The sequence below is a fragment of the Callorhinus ursinus genome, unplaced genomic scaffold (genome assembly GCF_003265705.2).
Source record: "Callorhinus ursinus isolate GAN/ISIS: 27379988/994484 unplaced genomic scaffold, GSC_fseal_2.0 scaffold4, whole genome shotgun sequence".
In the NCBI taxonomy this organism is placed as follows: Eukaryota; Metazoa; Chordata; class Mammalia; order Carnivora; family Otariidae; genus Callorhinus; species Callorhinus ursinus.
The window spans coordinates 20,352,778-20,359,824 of NW_027397066.1; positions in this window are offsets into that span (position 1 = coordinate 20,352,778).

Here is a 7,047-nt window from a genome sequence, read left to right on the forward strand (position 1 = left end):
GAACTTAGCCTTGAGGGATGAAGTTCACCGGATGAAGGGAGATAGGCAGATGGGGAAGCAGTGATGGTCGGGGGATCCATAAGGACATTCCAGGACAGGAACTGGCACCTGTAAAAACATGGCGACCTGCGCCATTTTTGCACCCCAGAGTCCAACAATACCCGCTACATCGAGATTTGGGATAAACATTTGTTGGATGAATGAGTGATCAGATACAGATGTGATTTGATTTGAGGACTGATTCCCAGGCAAGGTCTTCCCTGCTCCTTGAGTTGTTCTGCATTTGATGTGGTTGGAGTGGGCTGTGCGTGCACTCGGTCAATCCAGGGAGACACTGAGTTGCTTGGTCCCAGTTGAATCTGGGACAGGAAGGGCTTGGCGGGACTTTTTCAGCCGAACATTAATGTTAATTGGCATCTGAGTGTTGGAGGAAAAATTCCTGCAAAAGCAGTCCCAGGTGTTTCATGAAGCCTGGGGAGGGGTTGGGTATTGCAGGGCTATTGCCTTTGCCTGGTTTCAGCCCCAGGAGGGGACGTGAGTGTGGGTCACAAGTAACCCCTAACAGCTCGGCTTCCCCTTCACCTGGCGTAGGGGCCGGCTTGCCTGCTTCCTCTCTCTCTGCCTCGCTCCCATGCTCAACTCACTTGGTCAGCACAGCCTCCCCACGCAGTAGGTGCAGTAGACAAAGAAACTTGGTCCTGGAGAGCCGACGAGACCACACAAGGCCTCTCAGCTGGGGAATGACACGGCTGGCCTCCGAGCCATGACCTTCTCCTTTCCTGAGCGTGTTCTAGCAGCCACCCCCTACCTCTCCTTTTCACACACCAGCGGAGGCCCTGCTGGATGCTAGGATAGCCTTTCTCTCAGTCAGTGATGGTTTCATTTATTTATCTGCTTGCTTGCTTCTTGTCTTTTATCCTGCACTACAATGCTCCTGAGAGCTGGGACCTCTGCCTGGTTCATTGGTGTGTCCTCGTGGCCTCGGATGGTTCCAGGCACACAGGACTCTTCCAGTAAATCTTGAAGGTGGGGGGATTTGGACCTTTTTTATTTTCTGGCTGTATCTTTTATGCCTGGAATCATGCACATCATAAATATTTGTTGAGTGAATAAGGAACAAATGCTGGAGTTCAGGGGATGCAAAGAGGAACCAGCTTAGTCTTCTCTGCGGGAAACTCACGATTGCGTGAGGGAGACAGGCATTAGCCATTCTTGTTGGCTGACCATTGGCCACATGCTGTCAGTGCTGAGATGTTTAGAGGTGTTTCTCCAGGGGCTCGGGATGAGACAGGAAATGAGGCAGACAAAATTCCTTGCTCACCAGCAGCTGATGGTCTCCTGGAGTCACGTGGTTTTTGTTATGCTGTTCAATGAATCGGGTCATGGCTTGTGAAGGGACCAGCACCCCTTCCCCCTTCAAGAGCGGGGCCATGGGTCCGTGAATGAACAGAGATTTGCTGAGCCCCCCTGAAGACAGAGTCTTTGCTGGATGCCCACTGCACACAGACGGAAGGCCAGGGCCTTGAGGTCAAGAAGTCGGGTGCAGCTGGGGAGACGAGAGACCCACAAACACTGGAAGACGCCTGGGTGCTCACTGGGCCTGAGGAGCAGAGAGGATGGAAAGTTCCTGCAGTTAGGGCGTGCTGGTCAGAGGCGGGAGAGCACTGGCCACAGCATGTGGGTTTGGAATCAGGGGCCAGGATTCAAGGTCCCTTATTAGCTTCGTGACCTTGGGTGCTTGACTCCACCCCTCTGAGCCTTAGCTTCTCCATCTAAAAAAATGGGGGCAACAATACCTCTTGGATTGTGAGATGGGTTTAGGACAACACACGTGTCCAGCCCTTAGCACCTGGGTGGGGGGGGGCACATGGGAGTTGCTCAGTGAGCCGTGGCTGGGGTTCAGAAGTCAGGGGTCATGGCGGGCTGGCTGGGGGGCATTGTCGCGGCTGGCTGAGAAGCCTGGCTGAGGCAAGGCAGGTTCTCTGTGAGGGAGGGTCTGGGGGGCCAGTGCATGCAGGGCTGGCGATCAGACTCAGCCCCCAGCACCCACCAGAAAATCCCGATTAATTAAGCTTTTAACAACCCATTACATTTGGCACCTAGAGTTTTATAATAAGGCCTATTGTGGCAATAGCTTCAGGTTCATTAGGGTTTGCACAGGGGGAGACTTTGACCAGAGGTCATTTCATGCTCTAGGTCAGTGGGTGAAAGTCCACGTGCCCTTGGGAAACCCACTCACTGTAGGATTGCCACAATGGGCTCGGCACCGACCTGGCCCTTCGGACCCCTGCCCTCAAAGCTCGTTTCCTGGAGGAAGAGACAGATAATAGATAAACCACCCCGCAGACAGTGAGAAGTGCTCTGAAGGAAAGCTACATAGTGGAGGAGCAGAGAAATGAAAAGCAGAGGGTGTGCTCCTAGGGTGGTCAGGAAGGGCTTCTGAGCAGAGGCCTGGATCCAGCCAGGGAGGGAACCAGGCATGGGGCGGATCAGGGCACGTGTTTGAAAACAATTGTCCAGCAGTTGCCGGTGTCCAGTGGAATGGACGGCCTCCAGGCATGTGAATGCCTCTGAGTATTCAAGGGGTGAGCTCCTTGTATCGGACAAGGAGGAAGATGGATGGTGTCAAATGGTCGAGCCGTGTGGGTATCAGGGGAAGCTCAGTCCTGCACAGACAAGACAGGAAGTACCAAAGTCGAGAGATGGGAATGTGCTGGATCTGCTCAAGGAGCAGAGAAGGCGGGAGCGCGTCAGGATGGCTGAGAGAGGGGCCCGCGTGGCAGGGGTGAGGCTCAGATTGCATAATACCTTTTAGATCAGGGGAAGGATGCTGGGTTTGTTCTCAGCAGGATGAGAGCCACGGCGGGTTGTAGGTCACGAAAGGCTCATTCCACCTGTTGCTTGGAGAGTTGGCAGGAGGCAGGGAGACCAGTTAGATATCATTGCAGGAGTCTCCGTGGGGCTCACGGTGGTGGGGACCGGGTAGAGCAGGTGACAAGTGGGAGGTGAGCTCAGGCACACACCTCCAGTGGGCGTGGGTGGATGGCTGGTTCTGCGTAGGGCTGGTTGGGGATGGTGTCCTTTGTTGGTGGGGGGTTGGCTGTCACCCAACACTGGGGTTGTATACACGCCAAGCCCCGTCTTGGATGCTTTGCCCCTGTTGTCTGAGCCTCTTGCTCTTCGATGACTCTGACCTGCTTGGAGGTCCCCCGCCTCTTGAGGCTCCTCCAAAGAAACGACTGGATTCGTTGACTCCCATTGCTAGAGCAAGTGCCCCACGGCCTGGGTGGCTCAAGCAACAGAAATGTTCCAGAGACTGGAAGTCTGAGATCAAGGTGTTAGCATGATGTGTTCCTTGGGACGGCCAGACCTCTCTCCTTGCCTCGCAGAGGGGTGTCTTCTCCCTCTGCCTTCACACCATCTTCCTCCTGTGCGTGTCTGTGTCCAAATCTCCTCTTCTTATAAAGACACCAGTCACATTGGGTTAGGCACACGCTAATAACTTCATTTTAATTTAGTTACCTCTTTAAAGACCCTAGGGCTTTAAAAAATGGGTACAGATATCTCCGGATATGGCTACATTCTGGGGCACTGGGGGTTAGGACTTTGACAAAGGAATTTGGGGTGGGACACAAGACAGCCCATAGCAGTGACCCGTGTTCCCTGGGATGTGGTTTTGTGCTGGTTTGTTTTGGTTTACGTCTATCTCCAAGAGGCTGGGAGAACATTGCTCCACTTCGGGCTCCTTTCCTGTTGGCTCACTCCTTCAGTCGCCTGGACCTCCATTTCCACCTCTTTCCCTGCCCGAGCTTGCAAACTGCCCCCAGAACCAGCCCAGGGTTGCTGGAAGCCGGATATTGTTTCTGTCGTCTGCCTGCCGCCTTCTCATTCACCAGCAGGCAGCCCCAGCCCCAGCAGTGGGGGGTACTTTTGTAGGCAGGGGTGGCCCAGTAGGGTCCAGGGGGCTTTGTCCTCAGTTTTGCAAGGTGTCAAGCCAGATCTCGTGGCAAGGCTGGGCTCTGGGGAGTATGGGAAGCCTGGTGTGCTCTGGTGTTTCCCTGTTTGACCATCTCAGGACCAATATTATCCTAACTTTCTTGTGCTGTTGATTTTGGCTTTGGATGAGCAAAAGTTCTATTGTGATAAGGCCAAGGGTGTAAAGTGAATCACACAGTATCTGGTGAGTAATAGACCCAGGTATACAGAACTCTTATTATTTCACTCTGTCTTTATGAATTTTTCTTTTTTTTTCTGTTTTAAGATTTATTTTATTTTAGAAAGAACAGGAGAGTGAGCAGGGGGAGGGGCAGAGGAGGGAATCTTGAAGCAGACTCCCTGCTGAACGTGGAGCCTGGCATGGGGCTCGATCCCAGGATCCTGAGATGATGACATGAGTCGAAACAAAGAGTCAGACGCTCAACCGACTGAACCACCCAGGCACTGCTACCTTTTTGCTTTTAGAAAGGGACCTGGAAATGCTCACATCCTCTGAGGCTACCCAGTATGCTCACACCATTGAGTTCCAGGCCACTAGCGTTTATAGATTAATCACTATTTGTACCCATCACCTGAACTACCCCCATCTGTACGACATGGACATTTTCACCCTCATCTGATAGGTGAAAAAATCTGAGACTCAGAAAGGTGAACTGACCTGCTCAAGCCACACAGTTAAGGGGAAGAGGAGGGATTGGAGCACTCTGATGTCTCTTCTTATGAGGGCACTAATCCTATCTGATCAGGGTCCCACCCTTATAACCTCATTTAGCCTTAATTCCTCCCTTACTCCAAATATAGCCACACTGGGGGTTAGGGCTTCAACACAGGAATTGTAGGGAGACACAGTTCAGTCCAGAGCAGGTATTTGACATCAACTCAAGCATTTGCCACATTGTTGAAGTCAAGACTCCAAGTATGCATTCTGAATCAGGCAGAATTTAAGATATTTCAGACACAATCATGGGGAACTCTAATTTATCATTTAGCAAACTATGTCCTGGGTGTTGGGATAAACAAGATATTCCATCATGTGAATAGGAGGCACTTCCTCTTAAAGTCTTTGGGATTAAAAAGAAAGCACCTCTTCAAAGAGGGCACTCAGGGCTGAAAGGGTTTGGAGCTGGACTAGCACTGAGCTGCTGTCGAATTTGGGGCAGGCTGCCTCTCATCTCTGCACCTCCATTTTCTCTGTAAATAGAAATAGAACAGCATCCTCAAATTGTTATGGAATTAAATGAGATCTGTGGCTGCTATTATTATCAATAACAACAAAAACCATGCCCAGAGAAAGTGTTGCCAGATGCCCAGCGAAAGGTCTAGAAAGGGCTACTAAGCAGGGGATTTTGTGGTGCTGGCTGAGGAGAATGGAGATTACCTGAAAGGCAATGCTGCCTGATTTAGGAGCAATAGCTAGCTGGCTTTGGCTGAGCAAGGAGGGCAGTAATACCCCCACTTACCAAACATTTGGAATTTATATGCGGGGGGGGGGGGGGGGCGGGGGGAAGCGGGATTTAGAGGAATTTGCACCCATTTAAACCATTAATGAATAATCTTTCACTATAATGAGGGAAAAAAAAGATAAGCTTGCCTGAGAATCTATGCCCTGAGGCTCACGGCTTTGTTCACCTAACTTGCCGGGAGCCCACACTTGACCTTGGAGGGACCTTACATCAGTTCTGGGGCTCCAAAGTGCCTGGTTTAACAATGTAGGAGGCCAGAAGTCTTCGGTTGCAGGGCCCCTGTAGGAGAGCTTTTGTGCATTTTCTCAGAAGTTAAGAATGAGGTGGATGACTCATGAATGGCCTGATTAAGGAATCCTTCTAGGAAAAACAAAGGGAATGAGAGAAACAGATGAAACATTCATTTTCTTAGCCTGCTTAAAGAGCCAGAGAGAATGGCCTGTAAGCTATATTTCTTTACTAGGAGAAAAAATGGTACTGAATTTGGCTCAGAATGTCCTTGTGTTGGGATAAAATAATAGTTTTTCTACTTAATGTCTGTTTGACCGCTTCCCTTTCTCCAGTCTTTTTACGTAAAATGTGTGAGGGGTGTGTTCTGTGCCAGTCTTGGCCGATCAATAACAGGTTTTTTTTTTTTTTTTTTTTTTTTGGACCAGTCCTTTAGGATCTCTTTATGATCGCAAGATACCCTGTAGCAAAAACCATAAAACTTTAAAAAACCAGGAAACTTTAAAAAAAAATTAAGGTTTGTTGCTTACAGGACCTGGAAATTACACAGCATACCTGGGGCCGTGTAGCGAGGTCTCTGGGTGGGGTGTGTGTGTGTGTGTGTGTGTGTGTGTGTGTGTGTGTGTGAGAAAGAGAGAGAGAGAGAGTGAGCATAGTGGGGTGTGAGAGATGGTGGTTAGGGTTAAGGTTGGGGAGTTCTCCTTTTGTTGGGGCTGAGCATGGGGACCTAGGGTTTCTCAGGCTCACTCCTTATTGGTGAATTTAAAATGTAAGAGCAGGGGCGCCAAGGTGGCTCAGTCAGTTAAGCGTCTGCCTCTGGCTCAGGTCCTGATCCCAGGGTCCTGGAATTGAGTCCCGCGTTGGGCTCCTTGCTCAGCAGGGAGCCTGTTTCTCCCTCTGCCTGTTGCTACCCCAGCTTGTGCTCTCTCTCTCTTTCCAGATACACAAATAAAATCTGAAAAAAAACAAAACAAAACAAAACAAAACATAAGAGCAGGAGTTTAAAGTGTGGGAAGAGCAAAATCAAGTGGCCCAAATAGTCTGTTATCAAAATCAACCAAAATCTCTAAAATAAAGGAGCGTCAGTGTGGGGAGGTGGCCTGGCTCTTTATCTCGTCCTGTGGCCGACCATCTCTGAAGTGGGTGCCTTGGCAATCAAAACTTAAATCAGGCACTTGCATTACAAAAAAAGAGAAAACCCAACCACTGGGGCTTGGGCTTGCTTGCACTACAAGGTGTTAAGCAAGGGACACTGGAAATGGCTGGCTGGGACCAAGCCATGGGAAGAGCTTGCCTGAGAAATGTGAGCTTCTCTCTAATTCTGTTTTTTTCTTTTTTTTTTTTTTTTAATTTTTTTTTT